This window comes from Anopheles coustani, assembly GCF_943734705.1.
Source record: "Anopheles coustani chromosome X unlocalized genomic scaffold, idAnoCousDA_361_x.2 X_unloc_1, whole genome shotgun sequence".
Taxonomy (NCBI): domain Eukaryota; kingdom Metazoa; phylum Arthropoda; class Insecta; order Diptera; family Culicidae; genus Anopheles; species Anopheles coustani.
This window is the reverse complement of record NW_026525048.1, coordinates 1,170,444-1,189,411: the sequence shown is the minus strand read 5'-3', so window position 1 is coordinate 1,189,411 and position 18,968 is coordinate 1,170,444. Positions and strand designations below refer to the sequence as shown.

At 37.4% G+C, this 18,968-nt stretch overlaps 1 long non-coding RNA gene across 1 annotated transcript; it reads left to right on the top strand.

Annotated features, from left to right (window-relative positions):
• The first annotated feature begins 5,501 nt into the window (after nt 1-5,501).
• LOC131269846 (uncharacterized) lies at nt 5,502-7,442 on the top strand. The gene is made up of 4 exons (XR_009179021.1): nt 5,502-5,640; nt 5,776-5,890; nt 6,672-6,733; nt 7,289-7,442. It is a non-coding gene; the product is annotated as an uncharacterized LOC131269846 (long non-coding RNA).
• The last annotated feature ends 11,526 nt before the right edge of the window (nt 7,443-18,968 follow it).

Below are 18,968 nucleotides of genomic sequence, written 5' to 3'. Positions count from 1 at the left end.
CTAGAATCAAAAGAAAAATATAGATTTCATGAATGGCTAACTAATCTATAGAGAAAAAACATTTTCTGCAATCATTCGTCGTAACTACCACAAGTCTAATAAATTAAATGAAAAAATAAATTTTCAAAACAACAGTTTTTCCTTAAACGTACTAAAAAATAAAAAATAATGTAAGTTAAATGACATATGTATTTATGTATCAGTTTTTCGTTTTGATCATTATTCGCATTGCATCGAGATTGCTCTCAGTTCGATCGCCATCTACGATGCTATGCGAATAAAGACAAAAACAAAAAAACTGATACATAAATACATATGTCATTTAACTTACATTATTTTTTATTTTTTAGTACGTTTAAGGAAAAACTGTTGTTTTGAAAATTTATTTTTTCATTTAATTTATTTTATACTTTTACGTATTACATGAACAGAGAAAACAGGATTTATTCTTTTATATGAAAATTGTTATTAAGTTAGTTGAGTCGGAGTGTACTTAAGGAAGGAGTAGAAATCCACTGCCTGTTACTGCAGGATCTGGCGCAACTCGTTTTGCTTTGCAGTGAACAGGATCGCGATGTCCGAGTACCAATTATCAAGGAGTAAGAGTGAGGCTGCAATCTGTTTTAACGTTTGCTATGAGCACTGAGAAAGTACTCTCGTTCTTCAGCACTGCTGCGAGTGAGCACAACATGCGATCTCTCAATGTCACACAGCGCTCTCCCGGGAGAGCTGCTGAAGGAGACCAGCACGCTATCTGTTCAAGTGGGCCAGAACGGGATCGCCAACGCACAGTCATAATCTGGGAGCGAAATATGCTGGTGTTGCTGGCACACTCTTTCATTACTGATCACCTGTCTTTTATCTCTGTCCGATTCAATTTTTGCGACATCCGGGAAGGTGAATGCAAGAAAACTGTTTAATAATTAAATTTTAGTCAAGATGCACTGCCTGACTTACGGTGTGATGTTGCCTTTTCCGCAATGACATGCCATTGCCCGCCCCATTTTCGACAAGGAAAATTTCACTATGCTTTTAATAACGATGTAAAAAACGCTTCATAGTGAGCGATGAAACACTAAACTGTTAGAATGTTCACATTGAACAGCATTTCAATAAATAAAAATCGGGAAATATACACCTAAGTAAGAAGTATGGCATGCTTTTTTCTCAACCGGAATCCAACCAACTAGTGTTGGCAGAATCCAGATTCGGAAGATCCGAAGATTCGATCCCTAGACGGATTCTAAAGATTCGAACCTCATCTGACAGATTCTAAAGATTTGGGTCCCATTTGACGGATTCTAAAGATTTGATAAGGATTCGAATCAGATTTGATTGGTTTGGGACTCGATTTGATTCGATTCTGACTTGATCATAAACTGTTTGAATCGACTCACAATGATTTGAGTCGAATTAGTCACATAACTAGTCGATCTAGAGATAATGTAATTGATTTAAGTTTACTCAAGTCGAACACTGGATAGAATGTCCAATGGACATAGATTGAGTTGTTTGCGCGGTTTGCAAGTGGAACCTATTTTTTACAAAGAAATACAGTACAATCTCCATTATCCAAGTTGTTCTACCCAAAAAAAACCCATTTCATCAGGACCAGACCATTTTTACCGGATTCTGAATCGGATTTTGGGGATTCAGATTAAGATACACAATTTCCAGACCGATTTTGATTTGTTTGCATGATGATGCTGAAACTCGGATAAACCAGTTAGTCTGCATATTCCCTAAAAGGACTAGATTGTTCGTGTTGTTTGAATACAATTAGAAGAATAATGTCAACTTTACTGATATTCTTATTTAAGTCATTCATTGAATTAAACAAATCATATGAAAAATCGGCATTAGATGAGCATGTATGACATGACGAATTGGGATTCGGATTCGGAGATCCGGATCTCAGAATGGATTTGAATCGAAAGATTCGAATTCCTATAGGATTCAGTTTCACCATCACTACAACCAACAACTGACAGCTGGAACCCAATGCATATCTAGACATAATTTCTCAAGACAAAAAACACATTATTTGCGGTTGTAGGGTTCTGTACTAAAAAAATAAACTTTTGTTTTTCAAAATTTCAAAACGTCCGTTAGACATTTAACCGTCACCCGTCCAACCAAACCTACATACGTAGACGTTCAACCAGACTACCCGGGTGGTCCATACATTTTGCCATTTCAGTGTGACAAATATTAACCTTCAGGTCTACGACCAAAAATACCTACGTTAACATACGACCGCCTACCCGGGTAGGCCATACGTTTTGTATGGGGGTTTGCATTTTGCTGTGCTTCAAAGCTAATATCTTTTGTTCTAGATGCCGTAGTGAGTTGAAATTTTCAGTAATGATACTTAAGAATGTTTTCTAACAAATCCCATTCAAATAATAATATTAAAAATTCGATAAGTAAGTAATTTTTTCATTCAAATATATTTTATCCCATAGATCTACAATCGCCCACTCTGTAAACCATACATTTTCAATAAGTTATTGTGTTTGTTTATACTTCTTAAGTTTCTGGTGAAGTAACTTCTTGGTGCCTTCAACATTTTTGCTTATAAATTGAAGCTTCAAAGATGTAGAAATATTTTTCTATTAAATTTTACGTTTTGGAAATGGTCATGTTCCTCAGTAAATTCAGTGGCATATCTGGAGGAAATTCTTCATTATACATTGTTACATCTGATATTTAAGCCTTAACATTTTAAAACTTAGCTCATATACATAAATTCGATCGTTTTGTTTCAAACGATAACAGTTTCTTTTGTATTTAATTCAACCCATTGCATCATGATTTTCTTGCAATTAAAAATTATTATTTTGTGTAGCAAATGATGAAAGTTCACCTAGAATGTTTTCGATGCCGCTGTGTGGTTCAAAATGTAGCATAATTTGCATATTTGTAGATCGTCTTTGAGTTTATCTCATTACTAATTGTTCGAGGAGTTCGAGGAGTAAAACAGTCTTTCATAGTGTGTCTTACTGGCCGTCCACACGGCATCGTAGCATAGCGATTTTGACACTCCATCGTAGTGTCAACTATTTTTTATGGTCGTGGCTAAGGCCTCTCGACCATCATTTACACTACGACGGAGTGTCAAAATCGCTACACTACGATGCCGTGTGGACGCTGCCTTAGATAAATTTGGATTGTTTTCAATATAAATATAAAAAGAAAAACCCGAGGGGCACCTCCTTTCACCTACTGGTGGTTTGTCTTGGTACAGAAAAATATAAACTCTCGTACAAAACGTATGACTCACCCGGGTAGGCGGTTGTAGATTTAAGGGGTATAAATAGAAAAATGGTGTAAAAAAATACTTAGAATAAAAATAAAAAAGTCGGTTTTCGGCAGAATGATAGAGAACATGTTGCTTGAGGCATTCCAGGAATTTCGAGTCGATATAACTGTTCAATTCGAAGTAATTGCAAAATAAAAGGGGAAAACTTACCCAGGTAGGCGGTTGTAGATCTGAAGGTTAAAAACGTATGATTACAGTAAACGTATACAGTAAACCTGTGGTCACAGCTTTTCGCAACCGCATGCGGTTGCGTTTTTGATCTGTCAAAGGAGCACAGCTTTTTGCCTAAAATAATACTTTAATGTTTGAATATACCACTTATATGAGCATACAATCTTATTAAAGTCTACTAGGAACAATATTTACTGTTGACATATCAAAACGCAAGAGTATGTGGCAAGAATCAAACTCGTTTGATTTTTTAGTACAGAAACCGCAAGGTGGGTGCTAAGGGAGGTGTGCTCAAAGGCCTGGTCGTGGCAGCCATTTTGAAATTAATTTTTGACAATCGTTCCTGGTTTTGTTTACCTACAAAAGGATAACGACGCGTTAGCAAGCTGCTGGTTCCAGTTGATACGGTTACCAGAAGACTCTGCCCTCATTAGCCACAACTTTACTGAGGACACAGTTCCATCTACGATGCATTGCAAAGTCATCTAGTAAATGAGGTTGGACGAGATGGGTAATGCGGTTAGGTCGTCCAAAGGCACATACGTTAACACTTTGTTGCTACAATGCTACACGAAACGTGTTAGTTAAAACGACAATATCTTCATTATATCGCATTTTTTCCCATTCCATGAGTTATTTTTGCAAAAAACAGCTGAACAGGATAAATACGGCATTCTTACGCTATTGGAAAGAACTTTGGAAACAACAACTGGCAAATTGTAAGCATAAACAAAACCCGGAATAATTGTCAAATTTTTCCTTAATTTTTCTAAAAAAGTCAAGGTGATTTGTTCGCGATGAACCCACCTGGATAATAATCACTTTGGTCTTGCGTCTGCGGTGACAGCCCATGACAGCTCCTATCGCTCCCATGGGAAAAAACGCAACCGCATGCGGTTGCGCAAAGCTGTGACCAGGGGTTAAACGATAAGGAGTTCCTAATTTTGTTACAACCCGCCTCGGGCCATTAAAAATTGAGAGACTTTTTTTCGCGTTGAAAAGTTTTGACAGAAATCGATATTAAATGTCTTGCGGACGTTTTGATAATTTGGAAAACGAATGTTTATTTTTTTAGTACATAAGCCTACAACCGCAAATAATTTGTTTTTTGTCTTGAGAAATTATGTCTAGATATGCATTGGGTTCCAGCTCTCAGTCAGTCAGTCAATCTTTCGATTCAAATCCATTCTGAGATCCGGATCTCCGAATCCGAATCCCAATTCGTCATGTCATACATGCTCATCTAATGCCGATTTTTCATATGATTTGTTTAATTCAATGAATGACTTAAATAAGAATATCAGTAAAGTTGACATTATTCTTCTAATTGTATTCAAACAGCACGAACAATCTAGTCCTTTGAGGGAATATGCAGACTAACCGATTTATCCGAGTTTCATCATCATCATGCAAACAAATCAAAATCGGTCTGGAAATTGTGTATCTTAATCTGAATCCCCAAAATCCGATTCAGAATCCGGTGAAAATGGTCTGGTCCTGATGAAATGGGTTTGTTTTGGGTAGACCAACTTGGATAATGGAGATTGTACTGTATTTCTTTGTAAAAAAAAGGTTCCACTTGCAAACCGCGCAAACAACTCAATCTATGTCCATTGGACATTCTATCCAGTGTTCGATTTGAGTAAACTTAAATCAATTACATCATCTCTAGATCGACTAGTTATGTGACTAATTCAACTCAAATCATTGTGAGTCGCTTCAAACAGTTTATGATCAAGTCAGAATCGAATCAAATCGAGTCCCAAACCAATCAAATCTGATTCGAATCCTTATCAAATCTTTAGAATCCGTCAAATGGGACCCAAATCTTTAGAATCTGTCAGATGAGGTTCGAATCTTTAGAATCCGTCTAGGGATCGAATCTTCGGATCATCCGAATCTGGATTCTGCCAACACCAGTTGGTTGGATTCCGGTTGAGAAAAAAGCATGCCATACTTCTTACTTAGGTGTTTTTTCCGATTTTTATTTACTGAAATGTTGTTCAATGTGAACATTCTAACAGTTTAGTGTTTCATCGCTCACTATGAAGCGTTTTTTACATCGTTATTAAAAGCATAGTGAAATTTTCCTTGTCGAAAATGGGGCGGGCAATGGCATGTCATTGCGGAAAAGGCAACATCACACCGTAAGTCAGGCAGTGCATCTTGACTTAAATGTAATTATTAGACTTGTGGTAGTTACGACGAATGATTGCAGAAAATTTTTTTTTCTATAGATTAGTCAGCCATTCATGAAATCTATATTTTTCTTTTGATTCTAGTGCAGCATCAATTTGATTGCATGTGGGAAGTGCTTGCCCCCTGAACAATATTCTACGAAATTTGGTTACGTCATGCAAGGAACGAGAAAAAACGAGAACAGTTGTGTAAAGTGTGGTAAGTAACAATGCAGTTTTACCGTCGTTAATCTTGAAATAGAGAGACTAATGGCCAAAATGGTCAAAGCTTCCATAAGTTTCAGCTAAATGAATGTTTCTCAAGATAATCTCACGATCACAGATTATGAAAATCTGATTGTTCGATTGTGTAAAAATTATTGAACAGTGTCAAATGTGAAATCATTAATCTTTTCACGCATATATGTATTGAATGAGCTAAAACCATTTGAGGTGTCCGGATAGAATGCGTTTTATAATGTTTTTGAGAATGATCCGTCTTGCGTTTCTTTAACACGTTAAGCACTACGTCGGTCCCGTGGGGCCGACAGCGTTCTTTCCCGTATGCCGGCGTCGGCTCGCTCGGACCAACAGAGCCGGTTTGGTAGGGACACAGGCAGTTCGGGACCGACAGCGTAGTAAGTTTTTCAATAGCATACCTTAGATCCCGCATTATTAGAATCATTTGTTTGAGAGTCTGACCGTATTTTCATTTCTCTGTTTTGCCTCGTTTTGTTTCGTCGAGACATGATTGAACATGAAAGTACTGCCTTGCTCGCCGTCGATGGTTTGCTACCAATCGCCGGCAGAACGGTAAGGAGTGCAAATTACGCGTAGCACTTAACGTGTTAATTAGAGTATGTATACAATCATTCGTTACAGCATATTTGCGTGTAGTTTTAAAAATACAAATAAGATTGACTAATTGTGAGTAGTTTTTGTTTTGATCCTTTGAATACTATGAAAACTAATGTTGATATAAATGCGTGAATCTATTTCAGAATTGTTTCCGATACGGTTGTTCCTCTGATTGCCAGTGATGAAATCGATTTTGTTAAGTATGGTGAGTATTATGAATTTTAAGATTTTCTTAGAATTTAAATTTATTATTGAAAAAAGTCCTTATCTTACGAAAATCGTTTCAATCGAAATTTCAAATTATCGAAATTCTCATTGTTCAACTTAATTGAAATTGTATTGTAAAAAAAACATTATGTTTGGTTGATCTGTTAAAAATAGTAAAAAAAAAAGATTTTTATGTCTCCATATGGTTCCATAAGTCTGCTGAGTTAGTCAGGATTTTTATGAATGGTTTCTTCGGTTCGTCTATCCAAAGTATAGCATTTTTACCATTTTGATTTTGTTTTCCAATGTTTTAAGTGAAAAGAAATTTTATTCGATTGTTGATGGGTGAATCGGTCAAGCTCTATTAAGCTTTCCTCGCGCCTCCCCTGCGTCATGGGCCCCTCCATTCAATAATTCTCATTAGTTTATATTTTCAATGCATGTTGATCAATGTGTCGTTTGTCTGAACTTATAGGCGAAAGTAGTATACCTGTTATTTTCTTTATTTTTAATACAGTAAATTAATGGATGTAAACGTCGTTTTATTTTTCAGATTCAATACGGTGTTTGAAATAGATACGGTGTTAGAAATTTGATGCAGATTTAATCAATCGTTAGTGCATAATCTGTTTTGCTGTGCAATTAAGTTCAATGAAGAGAATGCAGCGAACGTGGGGGCTCAATAAGAGTTAGTACTTCCAGTCAGAGATCAGATAAGTATTTTATTGAACATTTTGAGCTTATAACTATTCCTCTCGATGAGATGATGGCAAGAAAAATGACGCTATTGCTGAAAAAATGAGTAGTGGAACTTTGCCATCCTTTTATTTTGTAATAATTTTAAATTCACTTTTCTTCGTCGGTTTATGTTAAACTGTATTACATTTATTAGTTATAGAAAAGTCTTCATCATTACTTCCCATTTATATTCCTGCACAAAAGTCTTCCATGATATGTATTCTTCGTAATCTCATTCTGGAGCATATTTAATTATCTTATACCGTTGATATTTGGTGCTGTTGAGGAAACTGTGCATACAAAGTTGAATAACAAAAGCAATGTTCGGTCAAATGATGCTTTTTTTTTGCACAGTGATAGCCTAACTACCATAGAATATTACTAAAATAAATGAAAAACACGAAGATTAATATTTCTTCAAATTACACAAACTCTTTGTGTGGCACATCATGTTCCTATTTTGGCGCCTGGTTTTTGTAATGTGCCTTACCTGGCGCACTTAAAACAAAATGGATGTATTTCATTACATTCAACTGCTTTATTCAACAATATTCAATGATCAACTTGAAATGATAGAAATACATTTCAACAGCAATCAAATAGTCAATTTAGCATTTTTTGCTTAGCTTTTGAAACTTTGACCTACAGAGACTTTCTTTGCTTCACGAGCTGCACTCGTTTTGGCGCGAATTCGTTCCTCTTTTTGTTTTTTGTAGCTTAACGAACAGAAGTGCCTCTCCGTGCCATGTTCCTTACATAAAATATGTTGCCGCAAAAGGTGCTCGGTCTCCGTGACATCTCCCTTACATACAAAATGTGGCCGCAAAAGGTGCTCGGTCTGGGAAAGATGATTCTTTAGAAAGATCAGGTGCGGTCCAGTTCAGTGAGGTGAAGTGAGCGTGTGCAGTGATTCTTCCGCACGTCCCAGGACCGATTTTTTCTTCAAATTGGTTATAATGTTAAACTACAGATATTTGCCAGATCATTACTTTCACCGCATTGTAAAATCTGATGTATCGTAAAATATCACATACATAAAAAAAAAACATTTTAAAAAGTATTCAATACTAGAATATTTAACAAGAGAATATTTGTTATGCTTATGCATCTTATTTGTGGATTTGGTTTTATCGCAGTTCAATCAACCATAATTCATATCGTTGCAATAGAGTTCATAAACTATCAACTATGTACAATACATTCTTAGCCTTAACTAAACTATTTTAGCTATTTACTCATTATTCATTTATATAAACTATATACATTTCGATGCAGTCCAGAAGTCCAAAAACATTGTGAACATTGTCAATAATCTTTTGTTTTATTGAAATCAAATACTCTAAACTTCATTTTCTCTTTGCAGTTCAGTCAGACATAATTCATAGCATTGTATTAAAGAATTCATGAACTATTCACTATATGCAATATTATACTATGATTAACTGTACTAAACGATACTATCTATAAAATATATTCATTTCTATACCTAAAGACGTTCGTAAACAATATGAAACTTTTACATAATGTAATGTTTTTTATTTCAATCAATCTAAAAGTCATTGTGATGAAGGAACACTAATTCCGTCATTTTTTTTGGATTTAATCGCGATCGCTTGTCATTATAAATTTGTCCGGCTTTCGAAAATACTCTTTCACAGGGTACAGAAGTGGCTGGTTTACATAAAAATTGCCGCACTTATATATACAGGGTTGAAAATCTTGATTTATATTTGTGTAACTTCGCCATAATGTAGGAAACACCCGACGTCTAGGCTGTTGCTGAGCACGGCTAACCTTGACCCCGATTGCTGGCGCAATGGGGACTTGGAAGCGTATGGTTGAGGCTCCGTGCATAATTGAGGTTGAGGGTGAGGTTTGGGTCAGATAATTTTCCTTGTACTCTTATACGACTCACAAAGTCTCCAAACAGGTGTTGGCGGTATTGATCATTATCTTTTTTGTCAAATAGAGTTTGTATTTGACTTTCTGGAGGATTCATATTTTGATACGTTGTTATGCCTTCTAATACAAATTTAATAGGTTATTCATATATTTTCTCTTCGTTTTCGATGCTATGGCTTTTCATCTGTAGATCTAGCAGCATTGCTTGCTTGACTGAATTGTTTTAAAGCAGTGAAACCATTTTTGCTAATTCATGTTGCAGAATGGAGCACCAAAGCTCGAACCAATGCTGACTTGAATGCATCTTCCAGTCAAGAAACTCTGAATCTACTGGACAAGGCCACCATGAACACCATACCTTGTCAATTTATCAAGCAGCAAGGCATGGTTGACGTAGTCGAAGTCAGCGAGGAAGCCCGTATAAAGATCAAGAAGCACATTATGTTAGTATCGATGGATCTGGCATTAAACCATGTTGAACAGAAAAGATCGAAAGTCGAAATCCTCGTTGGAGATGTTTGACTATAAGTAGCTCAAACAATTTTCTACACGCGAATAGCATGGTGATATCACCCCGGTCCGTCTTCTTGTGAACAGGGAACATCCATGATGATTTCCAAAGGAACGGAAAGCTTGGAGACTATAAGGGTTGATTTGTTCAAGATTTTTGTTAAGATCGGTACAAGGTCCTTAACAGCAGAGAACACTTCTTCTTCGGTGATGGATGGCAAGGGAATATCTACTTGCTCTTGAATGGCTCCAAGAATTGTGAATAAACCAATGTTGATGCACTGTCATACAGTGAAGAAAAGTAGGTGGCAAAGGAGTCACAAAGATTCTATTCGCCTGAGTATGTGTTACCAGTCAGAGACATCGATGCCGGAAATACACCGTCACTTTTCGATTTTTTTATAGGGATAAATTTGTCATCGACACTTAGCCGAGTTTACATTTTAATCTCAACTTCTAACTTCGATGAAGTAAAAAGCATTTTCTTTTCAATTGCTTCAATAATAAAAAACTTTGCTCGATAACTAATATTGCGATTAGTTTGAAAACTTTGTGTTTCAAACAGCAAACAAATTAATTGTCGAGTTTGAATCAAACAAACAATACGGAGCATTCGTTTCGTTTAAATGCTCCTTCGTTAAGGCACTTAAGGGATAAATTCCCAGAAGGTTTTTGAATTCATTCTGAACGCTTCCACGTTGAAACTGCCTAGAATCAAATTATCAACATAAATTGACAGGCATATAACGTTCCTTCCATGTTCATTTCCATCCTTATTTCCAGCCACTCATTCACCGGGTGCTTCACAGTTCCTTTGATCGTTGGGTCGTCGACTATTCCATTGCGTTACGTCGTCATTATAAAAATAGCTTTTTACTATATATTTACGTGTTGCAGGTTCTAATAAACTCACGTATTTTTTTCTTCGGCTCTAACATCAGCTCTCCTTCCTGTCCCACCACTTCGTCTAAGACGTAGTTTGCTGATTGTCGAGTATTTTTCGATGGAGCGAAACTTTGGGCAATTTGGTGGATTCGTTATTTTAGGGATAAAGTTGATCTTATTGGCCCTGTACCACTCAAGGCCACCTTGGAATAAATACAGGTCGCCAAATCAGGCCAAGAGACAACTTTGCCCCTGTGCGCTTTGATAAATGGTAGAATCCATTTCTCCAAACATTGGGTTCTGTAAACGTCCGACGTCATTGCGGTGCCGTTTTGTGCCCGCAGATGCAGATTGCATGTCACACCATCGTCTTTTTTGCGAACTTGTTATCAAACACAAAATTGAGTTGTTTCTGATCAGTGAGCAGCCTCACATGATGTGAGCTGATGTCGTTGCACACGAGACAGGTGTGCCAGGCCCCGCGTACACAGGCACGAGGAGGTAGCCTGCTCATTGGTCCCCAGGATCATAAGGTGTGCGCTCGATGTACAGCGTCTGAGCCTTAGTGCCGCTGAGACTCGCAGTCTCAGAACAGATCGGACCAGTATGTCGGGTACTTCAAATACCCGATATCGCTCCAACTAGGCACACGAGCGAACTCAAGATGAGATCTAACCAAGCTGCAGTAGGGGGTTCTGAGACACATGGAATCTGTAAAGTCAGATGCCATGCGTCGAATGAGTCCGAGAGTTTGTTAGGCCTTGCTTATCATACGGTACCTTGCATGGATCGATATTAATCAAGAAATTGATCTTGCGATGGTTGATTAACTAAAGTGATTGATCCTGTGTTCGAAATTAAAGCACATAAATCTTATCGTGTTATAAAGATGCAAAACTGTTCTTCTTTAATTATGTGTATACGGAATAATGTATACATAATATCCACATAAAAGAAATTGTCAACGTTTTCGATCGCATCACGCAAAAACCAAATCTAATCTATTTCTCATCATTCTTGATATCATCTCTCTTTTTCATCCCGGTCAAACACAACCCAACGTAAAATCGCGAAAAGGCCGGGTTTCTTTTGGTAACCTTTTATTGAACAATTAAAATAACTTCTTGTTGAATTTCTTGCAGCTCAAATAAACAAAAAATATATTCCAGTTTTTTTCATTACGTTATGGACCAAAAATGATTGCACAAGTGGACAAGTTCAGAAGGTTGATAGACACGGAACCAGAAAAATTAAATTACAGGATCTATCAGCAAAAAAGTGTTTCAAAGAGTGTTAAAGACAATCTTTAACGGCCTCTACGTGGAGCGAGAATATAAAATATCCAGCTTTTCTTGCCTTTGTGAAAACACCTTTTTATTGTAATCGCAATAGCCAAAAAATTGTCTGGCTTTCTCGCTTACGTTTTTACTAAAGAGGACGAAGGCGCATCCTTCGACCCTTTTTATATATTTCCAAAACATCGCCATCGCGGCGACGTTTCCGTTCTGACAGCTTCGTTGGACCGATACATTACAGCGGTTCCAACAAAGTGGCTCCACCTTAATGAGCTAATCAACATGCTTTAACATACAATGGATTATAGAATGGTCGCTTCAGGAACGCTTACAAATACGATTGAATAGGGATATAAGGAATCGCCGAAAAATCTAAAGGATACTTTTTTAATTCAAGGCTGCAAAAACGAGAGAAATAAGACGATAAGTTAACAAAACGTTAAAAAGGTGGTGCAGTGGTACTTACAATTACAGGAAAGAACATTACAGAAAAAACAGAACCAGAGCCAATGCATATAATGATGAACGGTCATCCATACAACTGATCCGCGTTGGAACAGTAGATGCGGATAGGTGATGCAAACAATTGAGAATGGGTGAGAGCGAAGTTTGCTGATGATATTCCTGTGCTTTCGGTGACCAGAGATCATTTCGTCACAGAAACAGTGCCAGAAGCTGTTTTCATCCGAGAAGAGCGCTGCAATCTTTTAAAAAAAGGTAAAGTAAAGCCTCTTGGTATGAAAGTTCGGCTAAACGGTGGACGAAGTTCTACAAGTAGAGAGGGTAGCAAGTCTCTGTCAGCCCAAGATGAATGATATCAAACTGAGTGTTACTATACTGTGTGGTGTAAAATTGCCTTGCTATGTTGCAAAGCACACTTGGTAAACAATATTATCGATCGACTTTCAATAAAATGATATGTTTGTCGAGTGTTAAGCGGTGCAGCAAGATGTCTCCGTGAAATTCCCTAGGATGTAGGAATTATTATATAAAGTTATCTGGTACAGCCCATGTCCGTTAAGCTTCGATTGAATCAGCTTCCCTAGGATGTTTTCTACACAGTGCACAGTTTAAACTGAAATGGAAAACATATTTAATTTAGTTTAGTTTTTTCTCCGAGTACGAAGTGGGCCTGTCCTATCTACCGAAAGGCTACCGGGATGAAAAGGTACCGATATGTAATTAACAAACGTTGAATAGTTCCCATAATGTATTCCGAGGAGTTGTGCATTCTCTTTTGGCTGTATCTGCTACATATATTAGCGTCTGGAAAAGGAAATCATTTGTTTTGGTGAAAAATATTTGCAAATGTTTTGCTATCATCTTACTTGTTGCCTTTGCAGATACTTTTTTATTTTTGCCTTGTAAGCCTGAATAAATAAATAAATAAATTAGTATACGATCGTTGCACAAAGTGCTGAAGAACTTAATACGTTCCGAGATCTTACTCCAGCTAGCACCACGATGAGGTTGGTGTCGGAGTTCAAGAATACACATTTTGTAAAACATTTAATTTGTATATAAGCTTTTGCTAGCCAAAAAAATATATGTTTAGGGAACGAACGCAGAAAGCGTACCGCTTTTGCAACAGCTTTTTTTTAGCTTTGTGCTATTTTGATGATATTGCAAATAGTTAAAAATGTGTCATCGTTTCGGCGTTTGACTTCGTACTCCGTAATGTACTCCTCCTCGGTTTGTTCTCTTTTCTCTTCAGAAACGGTTTCAACCATCGTCAGACATTCTCAATGTTCTGCGTGTGCACCGTGGGGTCTTCAGGTTGAATAAAATACTGCGAATGGTTTATGGTCTGACGGATGAAACCATGCAAGGCATTGTAAGACCTCCAACAATCGGCCATTATTGTTGTGCCCGGACGGACATGGGTCACAATACACCATTTTGGAGCCCAGGTAAGCATCGTTCAAGTGCTTGTGTATCACTGTTCAACCGTTAGTAAACATTTGACGTCCAACTGAAATACTGTTGCGTATCTGTGCATGGTCCAAACGTAAATGAATAAAGTTCAAACGCAACGAAACATTTGATGCCTCCGAGCAGATACGTTTACATGATGTAAGTTTAACTTCGTTTTGTTGCTTTCATTTGAAAAGACAATTAACATAAAAATAAACATAATTATAATTCAGGCACATTAAAATTTAATGATAAACTACATTCGGCGTAAAAAATTCTTTATCTTCATAGGAAGTCGTTTTTGTAGTTCATAGTTGTTGTAAGTTTACGTAGATTACAGGATAGCTTTTTTCATTATTACACACATACACAGTGTCATGTTCGTAAATAACCCACTTGAAGGATTAAAAAAGCTCATTGTGCTCGGCAGCTAATTATTTACTATAAGGTTTCCCACTCAATGATTGTTTTCCAACGATTGTTAAAAGCGATAATAGGACAAAAAACGAATCCGGGCGATATACACCTGCATTGACATCGGAGGCATCAAATGTTTCGTTGTGATTGAACTTTATTCATTTACGTTTGGATCAGGCACAGATAGGCAACAGTATTTCAGGTGGACGTCAAATGTTTACTTACGGTTGAACAGTGAAATAGAAGCAGTTGAACGATGCTTACCTGTTCTCGAAAACGGTGTAAGATTGCGAAGAGTTACACGATCACGCTTCTCCACGATCTCAACGAAAATATCTCTGGTTTCACGACAAATGCCTCCAAAAACCCACACTTGGTAGTTGTACGACATTCGTCCCCGGTGATATTTCCGCTGGGTGACGACGGATTCGTCGAGTTCAAATACGCATCCCTCGTCACCAATTTGATTCTGGTGGTGAAACACGTGATCGGCACTCAATTTTCTTAATATTTGATACCACTTTCCAGTGGTCTTTCGCTATGTACCGGAATCGGTAGCCGCGAACTCTAGCTTGGTGTTAAGCGCCTAAACAAAAACCACTCGCATAAGCTGGGGGGTGAAGGGTGGAGTTATTGAATACTGCCCGTACGGACCGTACATTCACTCCCCGGGCAGATTAGGGTTTTTATACAAACCCACTTGCACGAATTAGCACGCTTCGTAGACTTTAATGTCATGAAGCGGCCACACTTTTCGCACAACATGCTAGTGGCGAGCAACCCCGCCTGTTGCAGCACCTTCACAAGTTCTATTTCATTGTCGGTGATCATTAGTAGATCACTCGCACTGCGGATCGATGCCAAAACATCCATCTTATAGCACTGCAAATTTTCACTTACGTATACGAAAAAATAATCGCGCAGAGTGACGAAATATGACCGTAAAACAATTTAAAACCGAGAGCTACGCAAAACGAACCTTCGTACTTCAAGTGCAACTACGTTACTTGATTCGCTTATATTTAAAGGTCTCCCCATTCCCTGAAATTCCCTCTACTTATTTTTTTGTAAAATATTGTTTATTTGTAGAGAAAATCCATAGGTTTTGGTACAGTGATTGCTGTCCTCTTAAGGCACACGCGAGAATATCAAGATCAATCACACGATGTTGTTTCCAACGATGTGGACACTTAAATTTTTTTGCCGAGTCTCGGTTATTGGTTACCGAGATCCGCACTGCTGAGCGCTCGGTAATGCTCTCGGTTAAACTTTTCTAACCGAGCTATTCGGTTAGTTACAAAAAATGACAGGTTTAGAGTGTTTAGCTGAGTCTGTCGGTAACTAATAACCGAGATATCAGTAATGTTTAAAAACAATCATTTGGGCAGTTTACTACACATAACCTAAAAAATTTCGTTCTTCGGAATTTTTCAATAGGTTTTTTGTGAGTATCTATAGAATAATGATCAATTCCATATGTTCAGTTTTTAGTAAAAATTCTTCTTTATTAATCTACTACATATTTTAGCTTTTTTTTATGTATGGAGTTCTGTGTACACTAAAAACTCGACCATTACTGAACTGTCGCTTCTGAAATTTTTCACACATTAAGTTTAAGTTCTGCAGATGTCGTTGAAGGTTTGTTTGATCACTAAATTTTGATAAAATCATCTAAATTTTATAATTTAACCTCAGTTTTACTAACACAAACAAAACAAGCATGTAAACAAATGTCAAGGTGTATCCAACATAGTTACCCTAAGGTTTATACATTATGGGGAAATTGATGAAATATCAAACATTTAAAATATTTCGTTATTGATACTATTAAATTCAAACATATCTTTCAAGTAATAGTTAAAACCATAATTCTTTTTTCAATCCCTCCATCACCGGGCAACGCCGGGCCGTCAAGCTAGTTCAAAATATAGCAAAAAATCCATTAAAGCTAGACAATTGCCCGTTCTTTTAGAATAAAAAAAGTATTTACATAAGTTGGTTCAAAAATTTGTTACCAGTTGTACTTAGTGCTTCAATTTTGAAGCAGGATGCATTAAAAAATGAAAAAAATAATTTGTCGGTAGGACAATATTTGACCCCAAATACGGTAAACGCTTGACACAGAAGAGTGAAGGCACCAATCAGGTTTTTGTCTACATTGTTAAGCGGTAGCGCCGGTGAGAAAATCGGCCCATGAGCGCCGGGGCTCACCACCTCGACGGCGTGGGTTCGAATCCCAACCGAGACCGGGCCCTCCCCTGTACGAGAGGACTGACTATCCACGTACACCAGGGAAATAAGTCTAGTAAGCCCTTAACGGGCAGACATGACCAAAGAGAAGACCGCCAAGAAGAAGAAGAAGAAGTCTACATTGATGGTTGATTTTTTCCAAACCACGTAACAATCACCGAGCTCAAACATTTTTCCTTGTGGAAGTTTTTTTTTTTTTTTGAAGAACATTTTTCCCGTTGGAAGTGCGGTCTCAAACTAAAAGAAAAGATTGGAAAACGAATTTGAATAAAATAAAAGTATTACATTCTAGATTGTACGGAATACTTCCGCATTGCAAATGTACTGTTATCGATTATTTATACTTATTGCATGACTTACATCAATCCATTCGATTATACCATGCAATGGATTCAGTCGACGAGCTTCTTCTCCTTTTTGTTCGTTGCCATTATCGCGTGTTCTTTTATCATCTCGTATGGAGTTTTTTTCTCGAACGATGGATAGCGCCTTCAAAACATCATTTCTAATGTACCGATGAGCGTTACGATACTTTTCCAAAAAAAATTCTTGAATAACACACCACATGTCTTCAAATGGAGCAGCGAGTGGGTTTAAAAGTTTAAATTCAAGAGGTATCTTAAACATAGTAATACAAGTTACAAACGTATACCTATTTCTATCAATAACATGTACCAACCAATTCTCCCCAACCTATTTCTATCATTACCTATTTCTATCAATAACATGTACCAACCAATGGGGGTGCCCATGGCGCAGCGGTAGCGCGAGGAAACACCACACCACAGGTGTGGGGATCGAATCTCGAGTCTGCCACCCTCCGGTATTACGAACGGCTGACCACCGATCTATAATATACCGTCTTTCGGTCACACTAACTCTCTTCGGAGAGAGGCCTTGTCCCACTAGGGGATGTCGTGCCATATAAAAAAAAAAAAAATATGTTTACAACTGGTTCAAACTTAACATATTGTTACCAACAGGCTTTACAAAATCATGAAAAGGAAAATAAATTAAATGAAAAAATAAATTTCAAAGCAACAGTTTTTCCTTAAACGTACTAAAAAATAAAAAATAATGTAAGTTAAATGACATATGTATTTATGTATCAGTTTTTTGTTTTTGTCATTATTCGCATAGCTGATGCAAAGTTGAACTTATATAGTTTATGCATCAGACCATCGTGCCAGACGCTATCGAAGGCTTTTTCAATGTCTAATAATGCCATAGCAGAAGACTTGCAATTTATTTTAGCATTTGTGATGTGGTTGGCCACTCGAATTAGTTGAAGGGTAGTGGAATTAGTTGAAGGGTTGGGGGTGCCCATGGCGCAGCGGTAGCGCGAGGAAACACCACACCCCAGGTGTGGGATCGAATCTCGAGTCTGGCACCCTCCGGTATTACGAACGGCTGACCACCGATCTATAATATACCGTCTTTCGGTCACACAAACTCTCTTCGGAGAGAGGCCTTGTCCCACTAGGGGAGGTCGTGCCACATTAAAAAAAAAAAAGTGGAATGGCCGGAACGGAAACCAAATTGTTGAGGGGGGTATATATTGTTTGACTCTACATGATCAATAATATGACACATGAGAAGTTTTTCTAATATTTTGCTGAGTGAACTAAGGAGGCTTATAGGGCGATAGCTACTTGGTAAGGTTGGGTTTTTACTTGGTTTAATGATTGGGATAATCTTACTTGTCTTCCATGAATTTGGAAAGTAACTATTGTTGAGACAGGGATTAAAAATATTTGTTATGTGTTTTATGGTGTTGATATTTAAGTGTTTGAAAAGTAAGTTGAAAATTCCATCTTTCCCAGGAGCCTTAAATTTTTTAGGGTTTAAATAGTGTTTGAGACTTGAATGTACGATAAGACCAGGATATTTGTCGGTATAATGTGTCCCAAGTATTTAATTTGATCAGTTATTATGTCGTTCCTTTCTTTTAAACGTTTCATTCCGATCTGTTCAACAAACGTCGCAATTTTCTGAATTTTGGCTCCGAACTGCATTGCAAGCGCCTGACTTTTGGTGTTTTAAGGTTTCATACATGGTTTCTGTTACATTCAAAACGAAAAAAAAACACAACTTTAAAACAGACATAAAACTTTAAAATAGAAGTCAAACTTTAAAACACATCTCGTCGCCGTTCTGTAGGTTGTGAGTAACGGGACTTTATTGAATTATGAAAATACGTCTTGCCCGGACGAGCACCGGAGATAGAAGCCCCGAAGCTGTGTCTGCCTCGCAAAGGCCGATGCCCTCCAGGCCGCAACGGTCGTGCCGTCTCTGTCCTCGTATGCTGTCACACAACTGACA